This window comes from Urocitellus parryii, chromosome 5 (genome assembly GCF_045843805.1).
Source record: "Urocitellus parryii isolate mUroPar1 chromosome 5, mUroPar1.hap1, whole genome shotgun sequence".
Taxonomy (NCBI): Eukaryota; Metazoa; Chordata; class Mammalia; order Rodentia; family Sciuridae; genus Urocitellus; species Urocitellus parryii.
Genome location: NC_135535.1, coordinates 17,970,475 through 17,990,478, shown reverse-complemented (window position 1 = coordinate 17,990,478; position 20,004 = coordinate 17,970,475).

Below are 20,004 nucleotides of genomic sequence, written 5' to 3'. Positions count from 1 at the left end.
CATTTTTAAAAAGGTAAAAGCATTTGAGTGATCATCTCTAAGCTAAGATCCTTGTGTTTTTGTGTGCTGATTTTTTCTGAAGGACTAGTTAGGTCAGGAGAGTGAATCTTCTTGGTTAGGCCAGGAGGGTGAATCTTCTTCAACTTGAACACCAACCCAGCTCAACTGGGGAATGGCTGCCTGGAGACCCTTACAGGTTTCACAGGAAAGAGCACCTTGACTGACATCGTTATCATGGATAGCCACAAGCAAGTCCCACAGTGGATGGGAACCTATACCCATATTTACTAACTTTGCTCTGGGTCTTGACTTGAAAAGAGCTATAAGGTCATTTGGGACTATAACTTGCTTAAGCAAGAATAGAAGGGAGAACAGAACAGGTGGAAACAGAGATTATTTCCATAGTTGTTCTGGTCTTGGGAAACTGAGCAGCTGACATCCTTTGTTTCAGATCAGGAAAGCAGGCTAACAGTAGAAGACTGTGTGCATTTGTGTCCACTCACCCTCCTGAAAACCACTGAAGAGGGGAGAGTAAGGGTCAACAGTTACTGAGCACATCTCTGCAACCATAAGTAGGAGGGACTATGATCTCCAGTCACATAAGAAAACATGAAAGACTAGATTCCAGGTCCAAGGACACTCAGTTACCAAACATGGGGGATTGGAACCAAGATCTGGGTGCAGTGTGCTTCCTACTAAATGCCAATAACTTTTAATATTGTATTTAATTCCCCTTAAGAGAAAATACAGAAAAACACTGTGCTGCATTGGCCTCCTTCCTCGGCTGTCCCCTGGGCAGCACATTGCACACCTGCCATTCATTTGCCAACTTGACCCATGACATCAAGCTGACAGGTAGCTAATTAATTTGCTACATATCCAAAAAAGAAAAAGAAAAACACCAATCTCTTTGAGTATTCACATTATTCTAATAGGGCTAGATTTCATCTTATTAATATTTCTCAGTATGCAAAAGCTTTAAAAGAAAACAGTGATCAAAGGAGGACTTGCTGTGAGTTTTGCTATGTAAAACTATAGCAATGTATTCTTTCCATAATCCTCTACTTTTGTTCCATAAGGCATGGTATCCTTGGGTACTAGAAAATACAGTCATCACCCAAAAGAAAATTTACAGAAAGTAAATTCATTATGGACAAGTATCACTATGGTCAAAATGTCTCTCTCTAAACCTCTTGTGTTGAAATCTGTAATACCCATGTGTCAGCATCAAGATGTGGGACCTTTGGGATTGACGAGGCCATGAAAGCAGAGCCCTTATCAGTGGGATTAGTGGCCTTATAAGAGTCCTGAGGAAACTTTTTTTTACTCCCTCCACCATGTGAGGACACAGGAGAAAGCACCATCTTTGAAGAAAAACCAAACCCTTGATAGTCATGAATCTGCTGGTGTCCTGACCTTGAACTGCCCAGCCTCCAGAACCATGAGCAATACATTTTTGTTGTTTATAAATTACCTAGTCTAGGTAATGTTGTTATAGCAGCCTGAACATACTAAGACAATGATATAGACAGTCACATAATACATATACACAGGGCCAGACAGAGAAAGAGATGAACTAAAAAAAAAAAAAAAAGGATTATTTGAATCCCTATTTCCACACTAAATATAAATCATGAAGGAGTCCAATATTGTGTCCCCTGGTAACAGACCAACTGGCCTATGCAGCAAGCGCTTGCTACTACTGTGCTCTGAGTTTGTAGAGCATAATTAAGTAGACTATACTTAAAACACAGGTGTGCACTACATCTGGACTTGTTACCAAGGCAGCAAAACACCATCTGATACACCAGGAGAAAGCCCATGCTCTGGAGCTCTTTCTGCAGACTAACACTGAACCCAGTCCAAATTTTCAACCTTTGAATCAGCAAAGTAAAATGTCATAGTTCAGAATCAAAATGGAAACTATGTTGAACACCAGGACCATTTTCATTTAGTTTCATTTGATGAAACACTAAGAGTATTTTAACTTAACTAAACAAAATAAATGGTACTGTAATACAAACATGTGCTAAGCTTTTTGTCAGATAGACTGCAATAAAAATTGAAAGAGACTAAATCCCCACAGCAAAGAAAAAAACGTGTCTTTCCTTTTCACACAGTAGGAGTGTTGTGGGTAAGGTGGGGAAACATGGGCTTCAGAGCATACATGCTGCATTCCTCTCCCGGTGCTGGCTCTGTGACCTTCCGTAAGTAATGGCAAAAGCAACCATTTATCAAATACCTGAGCTGTCAAGCATCATCGTATATATGCTAGATCTTTTAATCATGGTCTGGTGATGTAGGTAATTAGAGAATTAAAGTGGTAAGTAAAACTTACAATTACACATATTGTCTCTATATAATATTATATATTACACACACACACACACACACACACACACACACGATCAAGTTAAAGTTGCGTTTTACAATAAACCATTTTAACAATCTGAGGAAAAGGCAGCCTACCCCAAACGTAAGGACAAAATATACAAGAACAATGGAAAACTAGGAAGGTCCGTTAATGTGGGAGGCCACCCGTAAATTATTTGAGCTTATTTAAGCGTCTTCACTGGGCCTTGAGCCAGGAAAGTTTAGGTTTGCCATTGCAAACTATTTTGTGGCTCTCCTCCCACTCAATGGATTGCACGAGGCACGTGGCCTCTGTCTTCAGTGGGCTAAGACCACTTTCTAGTAGCTCTGAAGTTGGGCGGAACCAGTTGGAAACTGGATATCCCACCTCCTACTTTAATTGGCTAAGAACATTCTGTGGAAAACCTTTGAGGTTCCCCCATATAAATAAAGCAAACGGGGGGCTCTCGCTCTCTCTTTTCTTGTGGAAGTTTGATCCCTAAGATCGGACAGCCCTCCTGCCCTACCCGACCCCCATGCTTTCTAAAATTACTTCCTGTGTCCTGTGGTTGCTTCATCATTTTCTCTTTCTTGGTTTTATTTTGCAGCCAGCCCATTACACACAGAGGAAACCCAAATTCCAGCACCTGCGCAGGACATGAGCAAAGAGTTAACACCAAATTATGTCTACAAAGTGTAATAGAATTAGCCTAGGTGTCCATCATCAGATGAATGGATAAAGAAAACGTGGTTTATATACACGGTGGCATATTATCCAGCCGTGAAGAAGAACAAACCTATGTCCTCTGTAGGACAATGAATAGAACTGGAAACTATGTACAGCTAAATAAATCAGACTTATAAAGCCAAGTACTGTATGTTTTTTCTCATGTGTGGACATTGGGGGGAAGGAAAAAAAGGACATCGTGAATGGAGAAGGAAGACCATTAATTTAGAGGAAGAGGATCATGAGGACTAGGTGAGAAGAGGTATTGGGAAATGAAATTAAATGTTTATGTGTTATGAATACGACACAATAAAACCCACTATTCTGTGTGATTAATACGTTCAATAAAAATGGTTTGTTTTTTTTAATTTCCTGGGATTCAATGAATGGTCCATGTGTGACATTGAACATGCACCCGGTTCTGCCAAGAGAGGACTTCATGGTTAGCACTAAATATGACCCTGAGAACCATGCAATATGGTTATAAAGATGAAGCACGCAGACCTGGGAGATTGCCCTCAACATAGGATAGACCTCACACAACTCAAAAGAATGGATAAAGAAAATAATGTGTAAGCAATAATAACTTGTTTAAATTTTTATGCATGTCTGAGAAGAACTGCATGTTCTTTCTCTTCAGAGATTCTGGTCAAGTTGATGAAATTAATGATTATATAACTACCATTCTCAGTGTCTTATCTATGGCTCAAATAAGTTAGCCCTGATATTGGGGGTGGGGGGAGCCTTGGACTTGGACACAAGAGCCGTTAGGCAGACTAATCCTCAATGACTTGCACTTCTAGCACCACCTAAGAATGTTGTATCTGCCTGGAGGAGGATCAGACAAAGAAGTTATTACCTGAATGTTCTGGAAAATCAGGAAGTTCTACATCCAGCCGGATGCCACATCTGGTAAGAGGCAATGACCTTGGGGCTAATCTCAGACCTCTTGAATGCAAAGCTCATTTCTCTTCCACTGTATTTGCCTAACACTGGTCCATAAATCAATTAATATAGCTATGGCACATCATAAGCATAGAGTAGATGCAGCTCTTGGCTTTACAATTTTAAGACAGCTGCTGGACAATCTTCTGTAAAATATGACAGTCTGTGAGTCTGAGCTTTACAGTAACATATGCTTTCAGTGTTTAATTCGGTTTTGAACAGGATTGAATGTGCTGAAAATCAGACTTTAAGATATTCATAATGAGGGACAGAACACAATAGTCACCTTACGTGAAGAGCAATTATTTAACAAGAATTCTCGAATTGCTTGATGGTGTTTTCTTGTGCAGACAGGCACAGCTGCCACGATGAGAAAGTGCCAAATTTTATTCTTTTTTTTTTTTCCTCCTGTTTCCAGGAAGAGAAAACCCCTCTGCCTTGTGCAGGTTTCTTCATTCTTCTCAGATGGGTCCACATGATTTAGCAGGGGATTACTGAGCACTTTTGCCTTTTTTTTTCAAAGTGTTTTCTTATTTGGCCTTTGTGCAGGAGTGTATGTGGACAGTGTACTTGTGTGTGACAAAGTGTCATTTTCTTTGCCTGTCTTTATTATGTTTAAACATTTTTTTTTTTGTCTAACAAGGGCACATTTATATAAAACAATACAAAATTTGACATGGAAGCAATGTTGATTTTTAAAAAAGAGTTGTGATCCCCAGAGTTTTTTCAGATGGTCCCTAGAGCTGATGAAGCTCTCGGCATGGAAGAGAATCTTCCATAAGCCAAGTTTTGGTGCATTAGAAGAAATGGGAGGAGTGGGTGGCATGTTTCTGGGGTAGCTCAACATATTAGAAATGCACCCACTTCCTTGGGGGATTGATAGCCAGTTGGTTGTTTTCAACAAGACAGGCAGGAATGATGAGTTCATAGAAATAAGACACTCTTGCTGCTGAAGGAAGCATCAAGCACTCCACCCACCTACCCTGAAAAAGGAAGGAGGGTACTCACGCCCCAGCTCTGTTTACTCCTATATGTAAGCAGTTAAGGCAGTTTGCTTTGAGGATGCAAAGGTAGATGTTTGCCCTGAATGACAACTTTCCACTCTATCCACTGGGTGAAAGGGATCTTTTGTTCTATGCTTTGCATGATTTTGATTTTATTTTCTTTCAAATTAGTGACCTTGAGAACTGAATTAGAATTCTTCACCTCTGTTTTAGACTTCTATACCCTGAGCATTGTGTTTCAACACCAGCTATGTTATCTAGTTAAATATTTGTTTTCACGGTTGTTATACAAAAGACATTACAACTAGTCTGTTGCAAGGACAGTGGATTGGTTTCTAATGTTGATGTTACTTTCACTAAGAGTAAGAGCCTGACTTCCCCACCTATTACACGTGTCTTCCCCCCAAACCTTCATATGTCACTAATAAAAGCTACCTGCGTGTGCCAGTTCTGAGTCAATTCGAATATAATTTTCCCAGGTTTATGACAGCATTCACACTCAGTCATCGGCCTTCCTCCTTATCTGCATCCAGGTCCCAATCTTGATGATACAAGGGACTATTATTAACCTTTAAGCACTTTGTGAAGACAGACTATCTTGCTTATTTTTTAATTGTCTTAGTAACTAACTACTAAGTTACTAGGGAGATGCTAGCTAGAGGAAGGGATGGGTGCAGAGAGAGAGGGGAGAGAAAATGGTTGGACTGATGGGTAACTGGGTGGGAGGATGGTGAATGCATAGATAACTAGATGAACAAGTGAATCATTCAATGGTTGGATGAATGAATGTATGAATGATATCTGTACATGAGTTGCGCACAACAGAAACCACATTTTACAAAAACCAATTAACACTAGAAAAAAATTCTGAAAAATAACATCAATGAATTCACTGATTCTGGCCTAATCCAACTTTGTTCACAAAAACGTTTTTAGAAGATACATTTGTTGGGCTGGGGTTATGGCCCAGCGGTAGAGCACTTGCTTAGCACGTGCAAGGCCCTAGGTTCAATCCTCAGCACCATGTAAAAATAAATAAAATAAAGGTATTGAGTCCAACTACAACTAAAAAATAAATATTTTTTTAAAAAAGGAGATACCTTTGTTCCCTTCCTATGACCAAGAGCTATTTAAAATAGTTACTCTACAGCTTACATAGAAATGATATTTAAGTTAACATCAACCCAGATCTATTTCTAAAGTACTACATATTAGAAGATTTCCTCCTTTCAATGACTTAGGAAATATATTCTCTCAATGCAGTAAACTTTACACTGGAAAAAAAAAATCCAGATTTTTGGAGCTATTAATGTCTAAGCACAGGTCTCCTCATATCCAAAGCAAGGGCCATGAAAGACAGATATCAATATTCTTCCTAGACAGTAACACATGACCTCTTCTTATCTAACATGCAATGTGGAGATAGTCTGATCTCCAACATGCAGCAAATCACAAGCAGCTACTTTGATACAGGAGGAGGGGACAGACTCAGACCAGTTGCTTAGTGCAATAATTACTAGTCGTTTATAACCAACAGCTAAGCATGGGCCAGAAACTGTACTGTGAACTGTTTAGGAAGGTCATCTTGGGATTTGGGGCTTTGGGGCTTTGGGTTTTCTCTCCTTTTCTTGCCATACTACCAGCTTGCTTATATCCACCATTGACAAAATGATGTTGTGTGTGCTTCCTGAGCCCAATCGAGAAACAGGATTAAAGAGATGAGTCCCAAAGAGCTGTTCTAGAGGGAAGACACCTAACCTGGTCTTGAGATGCCATGAAAGTGCCACCCAGACTTGGACCTGAATGGAGGATGGGTGAGAACATGAGGTCAGGCAGGGGGCACAGAACTCACAATAGCTGCAGAGATGATGGTGCATTCAGGAGCCACAAGGAGTTCAGGGAGATGGCACTGTTCCAAGGGAAGAGAGTTTGGTGACTGATTAAAAAGTGTAGAGGAAGCATGGTTTAGACAACCAAGGACCTTAAGAACCTGTAGAAGAATCTGAAGTTTTTTCTGAAGGCAATGAAGTGTCAAAAGTGTTTAAGCAAAGGAGGGAATTCTTAAGCAAAGGCACAATTTAAAAAGGTCACTTTGGCTTCAGTTTAGAAGGAATGTGGCTAAATAGATAAGAGGTAGAGGTGGGATGTAGGAGAGATTAATAAAGAGGAAAGAAATCTCAGAGAAGAGAAGCCCTTAAGCTCCTGGCCTGCTCCTGTAATCCAGTCCTGAAGCAGTACGGATCATGCTATTGATGGTTATAAAGACCTCAGTGGCTCCAACTCTCCAAATGACACCTGTCCACTATCCTCCAATCTGAATTTCGAATTCTGCAATTTTTCTCAGCATACACGCCAGTCCTTTGGACCTGGGTCCACGCTTTTAAAGGAACTTGACTTCTCCAGCTTCACCTTTGGCCTGTTCCGAGATGATCAGGTCACAATCACCCTGTGGTCATTTCTACCCCTGGCTCCCTCTGGTGGATACCTTTTGCCTCCTGGGACCCAAATCCTGATATTAATTCCCTCCAGTGTCTCCCGGGTAGGGGCTTTTTAAAGAGAGTATTCTGCCATGAGACTAGATTTGTGCAGAAGATTTTCTGCCCCCCCCCCTCCAAAAATTGTAATTGTTATTAACTGCATAAAATTGCATAATACCAATAAATAAATATGTATCATATAAAATTGCATTTTCTAAAACCCAGGGAAATGTTAAAAGGGGAAAAATTTTGCTGTCCTTTATAAACACACATTTTGCATAATCCTTATCACCATAGACATTTTTTCCATGTAACATTATATTGTAAATATTTTCCTAGGTCTATGGCTTAATAATATTTTAAACAATTTAGTTCCATTGTCTTAGCTCGAGTTGCCACACCCATTAACTGAACCCTTTATACAAACAAAACCAACCAACACATTGGGGAACTCTTTCTTCCCCAGACTTGAAGACACTGATAAAAATATCTTTGCTAAATCAAACTAAGGATGAGGCTCCAGGGTTGCCCCCTTGCACTCTGTGCACCCCCTTTTGATTGCTTACAGACTGCCTACATGGGAATTCCACCTTCAGATGACCTTCTAAAGTGGTTTTTTTTCCTAAAGCTTTGCGTTCAATTCGTTCAATTCTTTGGCATGCCTCGAATCAAAGGTTGACACAACCAATGGGTTACCCATGGTTTTGAATAATTCCCAGCAAAACAGCACTAATGCCACTCCTTCTCTCCCATTCCAGAAAGCATACCATAATGAGAGTTCAAGTGAGAAGACACTGAATCTATTCCTATATATTTCAAAAATATTTGCAAAATCTTATACTAAATTATACAAATTACTTATAAAAATTACTTTTTAAAATTAATTACTTATTAAAATTAATATGATTATAAAATTACTTATTAAATAATTATAGTGCACCAAATGAGAAGACGGCATGGCTTGGTCCTGGTGACCAAGACCCAAAAGCCTCTCTTACTCTTCTTTGCAACCTTTGTCCCATAGTGTCTCCTCTGCTAAGGGGGGAAAGGGACATGGGGTGGGGTGGGGTGAGGAGGAAAAGATTAGGGAGGAAAAGACTTCAGAAGAAAGGTAAAGAGGCAAAAAGAAAATAAGGACAAAAAATGCAAATTTAAGAATTCTTTTCAAAACAAAACTTACTATCTCGATGTGATATACTAACCAGAAATGGCAAAAGACACAAATAAAACGTGAAAAACTTGTGGGGGAAAATACCCTAATATTCCAATACAGTAGCTCTGTGTTTCAACATTCCAAAGTAATCGTTCCAAAGCATCCTGTGGGGCTCTAATTCCCTCTGACTGAAGACTGAAGACCTGAAATCTACACAAAAGTTTCTGCAAAAGACACAAATGTTTTGCTAAAATTCTCAGACAATCACTTTCCAAAGGATGACTCACAGTACAATACTTCAAAACTCCCGGCATATCCATTTTCCAAAGATTGAAATGAGATACAAATGACCAGAAATGATGTCATTTGTATCTAAAACATATTCATTGGTAGCAATGGGATAAATTTATTTATGAAAAAGTATCAAACTTGATTAGATTTGCCACTGAATTATTAAATCACTTCTTAAATTTAAAAAAAAGGGGGGGGGGGTGTGCTCTCTAAGGGAAAGAATGGAACAAATTTGAGTGAAAGCTCTCTTTGGGACGGATCTCTTGTTCTATTCAAAACTCTTTAAATTCACTGAAATGAATTTGAGTCCTGTAAAGGTCATGACTTAAAGAAGAAAAAAACCAAAATTGATTTAAAGGGGTTCATCAAGGAGGAGATTTGCAGTACTTTTAAGAAACAACCTTCCGAAATGGAAGAGAATTGGCCAACAGTTCCATTTGACTGGGCCACACGTGAATATAATATCCCAATTCATTCTTTTTTCACAAGGTAACGACTCTGGGCCGTGAATTGAGAAAATAAAATGATGGACCCGACACACGCCTCAGAGGAAAAGTGTGGGTAGGATCTGGGGCTTTTTACTAGATGTGGTACATTTCATTAGTGGGTCTGCGTCTCCCGCTGGGCTCTTATTTCTAAGCCTTTTGTGTGGGATTTTTCCTTTTAAAATGATACCTCAATGCAAATGCCCACATTAGTGTAAGAAAACACTAAGCACATGTCTCAGAAACCTGTAGAATGGCCGTGGAAAGCCCAGAAATTTTTTTTTAAAGAAGAAAATAAAGGGAATAAAATGGAATATTTTAGGCTATCCTAGCAGGTGGGTATCTGGTGGTGGAAAAAATGTGTCTCCAAAACAAGCAAGACTGTAACTGTAGCAGGAGAAAAGACACTTGTGTTCCAATAATCCCAACCAAACTAAATTGCAGACCTGAGAACATTAAAAAAAAAAAAAAAAAAAAAGACACAACACCCTTCAAAAGAAAAATAAAACAATGCTTCCAAAATAGGCCCCATTATGTGGGTCACTGCATACTGTGTATTTCCCCTGTAGAATTTTATCGTGGTTACTGTTGCCAGGGGACACTTGATGCTCTCATTATATATGTTTGTCTTTCACATCCACATCAGAGCCAGTTTTTTTTTTCTTCCCTTCGATGCCCCCAGAACTGTAACAGAAATAAAAATAAGGAATGGACCCCATTATTACACAAATACCTACAAAGCAGAGGGAGTGACCCCCATGGGTCACCATGTTGTCCCTGGAAGCATTGATGCCCTTGCCCCGGGGGCCCCCAGCCTTTTGTCACAGGGTCAAAGCCAGGACCTCAGCTGAGTATCCTCTGTGAAGAATTAACAAGTGTGACAATTTGTGGGCCCTCCCCCCTCGGCCCCTGGTCCGGCCTGCCTGAATGCTGTAAATAGAGACATCTGGATAGAGCCCTTTCACTGCAGTAATTGAAAATGAACACGGATCAAGTTCTGGCCTGTTGTATTCATAAATCTTGAGGCTTAATTACATTAAAGGGAAATCTAGGGCCCAGCACTATGGAAACTGCAGATTCTATCAGGCGCTTGAATCATGAATCTTTAAGATAAGTGGGTTTTCTCTCCCCATTCCACCCCCCCCCAATTCTTTAGTCGAGTTGAATGGGAAATTTTCAAATCAAGCCTTCCCGTATTAATGCAACAGAAAACTTCTCAAGATTTTGCACTATTTGTACATGTGTTTCCACTGCGTGTTCACCGAGTGACATTTGCAACATTCCTCCAAGCGGATCAGCATTCGGAGGCTTAAAATTAGACACATTTCCATGAGTAACAACGACAGACTTGACAGATATCTAAAATATGTTCCCCCCACCGCCGGCCCCAAGTTGAGGAGAAAGAACGTGCATCTAGTTAAAATTTAATGAGTTTCAAAAAAAAAAAAAAAAAAAAGAAAAGAATTATGGCAATTTAAGATTCCAAATGAAGTCAAAGCTCTCTCAGAATCTCCTCTAATGATAACAAGCTGAGAATTATAATCCTGGAGAGTTCTACTAACATTTATAAATAACCCACTGCAAAATTTCATCACTGCTTAATGTAAAAAGTTCCGTCAACTCCTTGACCTGAAGATGGATTTCAAGGCAAGTGCATGACACCAGTAGTTTGTCCTGTTGATGTTTTTTATTTTGATTTTATGATCTGGGTGATATTAAGGCCACTTTGGCCATGGATGAATAGACAGCATCGTGACTCTTCTTACTGCGAACAAACCCACACCAATGGCCATGGAACTGAGGCCCTCTAGGGCAGGCTCCAGTGGGGTTATTGACTGCCAGTGGGATTTGTAGACCGTGGCCCTGCACCTGATGGGCCCATATGCCCACTTGCTGTGGGCATACAGTAAATGCCAGGGAAGTGAGCTAATAAATGAATCTGCAAGTTGAATCTGTCTCTCTGTATCTCAGCGGTAACAACAAAACTTGTTACTACCCTCTCTTTGTCTTTATCACTTGGTGGCTATTCCCAACATCTAACAAGAATGTCACTGAGTATAAAAACACGTCCAGGAACCATGAGGAGACAGTGATATTAGCGGATACTGATCAAGAATCTAAGCTCTCATACATTGCCAGGATGTCCACGTTATGTCTCCCAGCCGCTCACAACTGGGAGATGTCACTGTTTCCATCTTCTTGATTGGAAAACCATGGCTGAGAGGAATTAGGAGACCAATACCACACAGCTAGGAGGGATATGGTTGAAAATTAAATCAAGGCCATTTTGATGCTAGAGGTCCATGTCATTTCCACCAAATGGTATTAATAGCAAACGTTTGAAGGATTCTACCATCTATAAAACACTTTCCTTGATATTGTGGGTAGCAAAACATTGGGGTAAGACCATGAGCTGTGGATTCAAATCCTGGATCCTGCATTTATTGTATGGCAACCCAGACAACGTAGTCCCTCTTGCCTCTCAGGTTCAAGGGAGAATGATAATAATAGTGATAATAACAACCAGCTCCGAGAGTTGTTGTGACAATGAAATAGCATAATATACACACATTCACTACTTCCCCTGGCCCATCAAAGGGCTCAAGAAATAAGAATGCATGATTATTCCCTCATCCATACAGCTTTTTTTAAAGATTTTTTTCTATTATGATTTGATTTGCTAAAAACCTCTTTATAGGAACTTACTAGAACACTGTCAGGGGTGCTAAGGGATTTTTAAGGTGTCACAGAAGGCTCCAATTCTCTAAAGAGGTTTGCAGTCTAATGAGGGAGATAATGGACAAATATTCAACTTTACTACTTATTATGAATTGATTAAAGTGAGTCCCTCCCTCTTGCCCTAAATAAGTCCTAAAGCCCCAAGAATGTGACCATTTAGAGTAGAGGTCCCTAAAAAGGTAATTAGGTTAAATGAAGTTGTAGAGGTGACTCCTAACTCAATGTAACTGGCATCTCTATAAGGAGAGGAGAGGAGGACCCAGGACACACTGAGGGACGGCCACGTGAGGACACAGCAGGAAGCAGTCTTTGCAGGTCAAGGAGAGGGATCTCAGCAGAAATTAGCCTGCTGACAGGTTGGCCTTGGACTTTTTAGAACTGTGAGAAAACACCTTTCTGTTGTTAATCCATCCAATCTGTGGTATTTTCTGAGAGCAGCCCTAGCACACTTATCCACTATACAAATAGGTAAAATAATCATAACCAAACCCAGAGGATTCATAGAACCAAGCACAGTCTTTATATCTGACATTACATGGTCATTTTTTGACTCAACTGTATTATCCAAAAGCTTCCCAAAAGTAGGGTATAGATACATTTGCTGGCATTCAAAAGATATTCGTTCAATAAAAAATCCATGAGAAAGTCTTTTTCTTTTCTGTTGATGACAGAAAGTGCTTCCTTATGGAAATACTATACCTAATAAATTCAGACAGAATGACAGGATTAGGCATGTGCCATCTTGTAAACCTTAATGCAAAAATGGATCAAGCCAATGATTAAAAGTTAATTCTAACTTATTATTGGATGGTGGGTGGGGAATTATCCTGTTGACAGCATCTGCATGATCTCTCGACATATAAATGGTGGGTGGTAGGTATCAAGTGCCTCATGCTGTGAGACAGCTATAAGGACATTACAACATCTTTGAGGTATATCCCCTAAGAAATTATATCAGCATCTTAATGGACCTCTAGCTATAACTACCTCTTTTCAAAAATAAAGGGAATAGAAGACCAAGTTAAAAGTATGTCTGTATGGTGATCAGCAAAATCCAGGAGGTGGGAGGGATATTTCACAAAGAAATGATTCTTTTTTTTTTTTCCTAACAAAACAATGGTATGGGCTAGTCTGGAGAAGAGAGGGAAGTTGCAACAAACTAAGGTGAATTTCAGTCATAACACGTGCAGAATGTGCAACTCATTTGGATCTTGATTCAATCCTACCAAATGTAAATGTGACAAATTTTGGACAATCTCAGAAAGAAAAATATGGAGTATCAGTAATTGTGTTGCCAGATAACCTGACCACTTAATGTCATTGCTGTTTCTTTTACTAAGCTTAATAACAGCATGGTTAATATGTAAAAATATAGAGATATAAATCTAGGCTTGGATATAAATAGCCTTAGCAATAAATGGCACTGACAAATTTGTACATAAAATGGCCTATTGTATGAGAATTTCTATAACAGTTTCAAAACTAACTTGATTCTCCATAATTGCTCTGCCAGAGTTTTTAATTTGTTTTTGATGCTATGGATGGAACCTAGGACCTCATACTTGCTAGGGATGTGCTCTACCAGAGAATTACCCTCTACCCTTTCTATTTCATTTTGAAATAGGGTCTGGCTAAGTTGGCTGGCCTTGAACTTGTGATCCTACTGGTTCAGCCTCCTGAGTAGCTGGAGCTAAAAGTGTGCACCATAGCACCCAACTTTCCATGGCAGGATTTGTTTGGTTTTTAAAAGTTGGCACTACAGAATGACTTCACCAAGCAAAGATGGAGGCATAAATTTAACATTATGGTGCAAACAACCCTACCAAGTGTTTTATATGATTATCTTATTTGATCTTCACTACAAATACCTGAGATGTGTGTTGCTAGACCCACTTGCTTGGTGAAGTCATTCTGTAGCGAAGTACCTGAGTGTGTAGGACTGAGTCAGAAGATGAAGCTCCTGCTACTTCCTGATGGAGTGACCTTGTAAGCTCCTTAACCAAGAGAATTGCATTTCCAGTGAAGCAGGGGGCATCACAATACAGAACTTAAATTATATTATAGAGGTATAGTAACAAAAATGGCATGATACTGTCACCAAAACAGACATGAAGACCAATGGTACAGAATAAAAGACACAGAGACAAACCCACCTAATACAGTTATCTCATACTAGACTAAGGTACCACAAACATACATTGGAGAAAAGATAGCCTCTTCAACAAATGGTGCTGGGAGAACTGGAAATCCATATAAAATTAGACCCCTATGTCTCACCCTGCACAAAACTCAATTCAAGTTGTATTAAGGACCTAGGTAGGCTTAGATCAGAGACCCTGTGTCTCCGAGAAGAAAAAGTAGGCCCAAATCTCCATCATGACAACTTGGAAACCTAATTCCTCAACAAGACTCCTAAAGTGCAAGAAGTAAAAACAAGAATCAATAAATAAGATGCTATCAAACTAAAAAGCTTATTCACAACAAAGGAAACAATCAAGCTTATAAAGAAAGAGCCTACAGAATGGGAGAAAATCTTTGCCACCTGCATATCAGATAGAGCATTAATCTCCAGGATATATAAAGAATTCAAAAAACTTAACACCAAAAAAAAAAAGTAACCCAATCAATAATTGGGCAAAGGATATGAACAGACATTTCACAGAAGAAGAAATAAGATCATTCAACAAATATATGAAAAAAATGTTCAACATCTCTAGAAATTAGAGAAATGTAAATTAAAACTACACTGAGATTTTATCTCACTCCAGTGAGAATGGCAACTATCAGGAATACAATTAACAACAAATTTTGGTGAGGATGTAGGGGAAAAGGTACATTCATACATTGCTGGTGGGACTGCAAATTGGTACAACCACTCCACAAATCTATAGAGATTCCTCAGAGAACCTGGAATAGAACCACCCTTTGATACAGTTATCCCACTCCTGGGCATATACCCAAAGGACTTAAAATAAGCATTCTATAGTGATGCAGCCACATCAATGTTAATAGAAGCTCAATTCACAGTAGCTAAATTATGGAACCAACCTAGATGCCCTTCAATAGATGAATTGATAAAGAAAATGTAGTGTATATCCACAGGGAGTATTACTCATCTATTAAAAAGAGTGAAATTATGGCATTTTCTGGTAAATGGATAGAACAGGAGACTATCATGATAAGTGAAATAAGTCAATCCCCAAAACCAAAGACAGAATGTTCTCTCTGATATGCTAATGCTGACTCACAATAGACAACAGGGAGGGAAAAATAGAAGTTCACTGGATTAGATAAAGGGGAATGAAGGGAAGGGAGTGAGAGGGGAATAGGAAAGAGAGTGGAATGAATCAGACACAACTTTCCTATGTTCATATTTGAATACACAACCAGGGTAACTCCACATCATGTACAACCACAAAAATGAAAAATTACCCTCCATGTGTGTATGATATGTCAAAATACATTCTACTGTCATATATAACTAAAAATAACAAATTTTAAAAATAAATTAATTTTTAAAAGAAAAAAAAACAAGATTAAGCTAGTATCAAACAGCATGTGCTTCATTTTTAAAACACCTAAGCAGATGATATTAGTTACACTGAATATTTTGTCAAGATAATTTTACTGGGACGGGGTTGTGGCTCAGTGGTAGAGCACTTGCCTAGCACATGTAAGGCACTGGGTTACACCACATAAAACTAAATAAACAAAGGTATTGTGTCCATCTACAACATAAATTTTTTTTTAAAAGATAATTTTATTGGTCAACTTGTTGTTATGTCTGATAGGTGTCAGAAATTTCATACTACAGAGAAGAACGAGAAACAGAAGCAGAAACTGATATAGGAAGAATACTCAGTCAGGGGCTCTGGCTAGATATTTTCACACTCATTCTCTCGCCAAAATCCATTAACTTTCACAACCACTTTCTAAGTCTGAAGTTTTTTCCATCTTGCAAATAAAGAGAGATTCAGGATTTTTTTTCTACCACAATCCTGCTGTTGGGTGGCAGAGTTGGAGCTCCATCCCAAGAGTCTTCCTCCGTGGTCCCCAGTGGGGACTTGCTCATTTTTGCTGTTCTGAGCAATGCTTCTGTAAGCATTCTTGACCATAAACTCCATGTACATATGTAAGGGTTTCCTGGGTATACATTTGGGAGTGGAACTGATGGGGTCACAAAAATATGCATAGATTTAAATATGCCATATAGTACCAAATGGTGGTTCAAAAGAGATGTACAGATTTGTATTGGGTCTAGTTACTCCACATCCTTACCAACATGGGACTTACAGGGGGTTTTGTTGTTGTATACTTATTGCTCTCTCCTTTTGAATTTATTTTACATTTCTTTGATTTAATAATGATAAGCAGCATCATATTCGGGTTGACATAGGCTATTCTGTAAAATGTTTGTGCAAGTTCTTTGCCAACTTTCCTACTGTGGTATTCACTGAGCATTAAGTCTTCCTGCATTATAGGCATTGCAAGTATCTTCTTTCATTTGGACCTTTATCATTCCCTTTCCCTTAGGTTCCTGAATGAACAGGACTAATTCTTAACGTGCTATACTCATGAAGACTTTTATGGTTGGTGCTCTTTGGGTCTTATTTATGAAAATATTTCCTAGCTCAAAGTCAAAAAGATGTTCTTTTTCTACATTGTTTTTCTAAAGATTTGTAGATTTGCATTTTATAGTTAAGTCTCTTATTCATCTTGAATTGATTTTTGTATATGGTGTGAGATAAGGGTAAGCAATCTTATTTTTCTACGAGATAATCAGTTGTCCTAGCACTATTTACAGACTAACCCATAATTTCAACATCAATCTGCAGTAACTCTAATATTACAAAAACAATAGTAACAGTAGCTAACTTTTAAATAGTGCTTGCTACATGTTCTAAGTAGCTTACATGTACTGTTGGCTCTCTGTAATGCTCTCTCAGAAATCAGATTTCTATAGTTATGGGTATCTATTCCATTTCATTGGGTTATTTCTCTGTATTCATGCTTTAATTGCTATACAACTGAAACAATTCTTGCTATTAATAAGGCAATTTCCTCCAATGTTTTCATGCAACAATATCTTTGCCATTCCTTCCTTTTATCCTCCCATCTAAACTTTAGAATCCTTTTATAGTTCTTTTTCTAAAAAAAAAAAAAAATCATTCACTTTTAAGTGAAACTGCCTCAACTCTAAAATTAACAGGAAGAAAGTCCAACATTTTAATAGTGAGTCTGCAAATATGAACACATTATGTATTTTTATGTTTCAGTTTTATTTGATGTGTCTCCATACATTTTTGTAATTTTTTTCATAAAAGCTATCTCTAGCTTTTTAAAAATATTTTAGTTGTTGATGAAATTATATATTTATATGCTTTGCTGAGAATCAAACCCAGTGCCTCACACATGCTAGGTAAGCATTCCACCCCTGAGCTACACAACCCCAGCACTCTCTAGCTTTTTTAATGATTTTATAAATGGTATGTTGTGTCATTAAACTTTGTCTTCACTAGTACATAAACTGCAGTTAGTTGCATATGCTGACTTAGTATCTAGATTAAACACTAAAGTTAGATATCTCTCTTATCAATCTGCCTTCACTTTCCCGAAATAAATTTAACATGATAATGTGATAGACTTGGTTCATAAGATTTGTGTTTAGGATTTTTTTGCATCAATATTGGTGAGACTGGCCTATAACTTTCCTCTTCTGCATTATCCTTCTAATTTTTTAAAAATTTTTTTAGTTGTAGATGAACACAATACCTTTATTTTATTTGTTTAATGTTTATGTGGTCCCAGGGATCGAACCCAGTGCCTCAGGCATACTAGGCAAGTGCTCTACCCCTGAGCCACAACCCCCGCCCCTCCATTTAACTTTTGATATCAAGATTATACATTGACTGATTTTTCTAATATTAAGTCATTCTGGCATTGCTGGGATAAACTCAGTATTCTGGATTCAGTACACTAATATTTTGGATCAAATTTTTATATCAATGTTCATGAAATTGTTCTATAATCTTTTTGGTTTTCTTTGATTAGTTTTAATATTAAGATCATCCTAACCTCACACACACAAAAAAAATCAGAGGGAGCCAGGCACGATGGTGCATGCCTACAACCCCAGCAGCTTGGGAGGCTGAGATAGGAGGATTGCGAGTTCAAAGCCAGCCTCAACAAAAGTGTGGCGCCATGCAACTCAGTGAGACCCTGTCTCTAAATAAAATACAAAATAGGGCTGGGGATGTGGCTCAGTAGTCAAGTGCCCCTGGGTACAATCTCTGGTACTGCAAAAAAAAAAAAAATCAGAAAAGGGAGGAACATCATCTTGCTGCTCTGCTCATGCTCCACAGAAATTCTGGAATCTCACTGAGCAAATGCTGCCAGGTCAGCCCCATCCCTTGCAAATGGGGAGATGCCCTGGATTAGGTCCAGTTTTACCCTGGAGTGGCTCCCCAGCTCCCTGTTCATGGCTCCTAGCTGTGCCCTCTGAGTTGTGATGCCTTTTTCATTACCGCCCTCGGTTTCTTTTGAAAAAGAAATGGATTGTACTGACCACTGAGGAACCATGCCAGCCTGTTTCCTGTCCAGAGCCTAGAAGCCATTGTAAAATGGATCCAATCTCAGTTTACATCACTTCAGGTTGATGGAGCACTTTTTTTGTAAGTTTTTTATTTGTATATGACAGTGGAATGCATTACAATTCTTATTACATATTTAGAGCACAATTTTTCATATTTCTGGCTGTGTACATAGTATATTCACACCAATTTGTGTCTTCACACATGTACTTTGGATAGAAATGATCATCACATTCCACCATCATTAATTACCCCATGCCCCTTCCCTTCCCCTCCAACCCCTCTACCCTATCTAGAGTTCATATTCCTCCCATGCTCCCTTCTCCCTATCCCACCATGAATCAGCCTCCTTATATCAAAGAAAACATTCAGTATTTGTTTTGGTGGGATTGGCTAACTTCAATTAGCATTATCTTCTCTAACTCTGATGGAGCATTTTTTCTAACAACTCTCTCAAGAACTCAGGAGACCTTTTTATGAATCTGACTCCACGCAAATGTATTTGCCAAAAAGTCATATCCACAGTTGTTTTTCACACTCCTTCCCCCAACCCATCTCTCTCCACCAACAGATACAACTTTGAGTGTAACTATGCCTCCTGCTTCCATTTTGAGCAACCATTGCCAAAGAGACTGAAAGATCCATTTTACTTCTTAAACCATAAAATCCTGGTCTTTTCCGATGCCTCTAAATTTTGTCTACAGGTCAGTTCTTAAACTCATCTCTTTCTTGCCATACTGTATCATCCACAGACTGAGGCCATCAGCTGACACCTTCAACATTCCACCTGGAATGTAGCCAAATGCAAATGTTTACTAGCTCTATTTTTCCTCTTCCAAATTAAAGCAGGAAATACTGCTACCTCTGGTTTTACTACTTATGTGACCCTTTTCCAGCCTCTCAGAACAGTGTTCTCTCCATTCTCCCAGCCTCTGCTTAGAGCCAAGTTGCACAACAATACCACAGACTTCAGGTTTTGTTATGATAGCACTGCATTTCTAGATACCAACTTTTCTCTCAGTTATCTCTTGCTGTGTAACAAACTACCCCAAAACTCAATGACTTAAAACAATAAGTATTTTCATGAGTTCATGTATCAACAGGAAGGTTCTATGATCCAGGCCAGATACAGATGACCTCTTCTGAGGTCACAGATGGATCTGTCTTCAACAGGAGACCAGCTCTTCTAGGAGATCCTTGTCCACCCACCAAGCCTTTGTTTGGCTAAGGGCCTGCCGTGA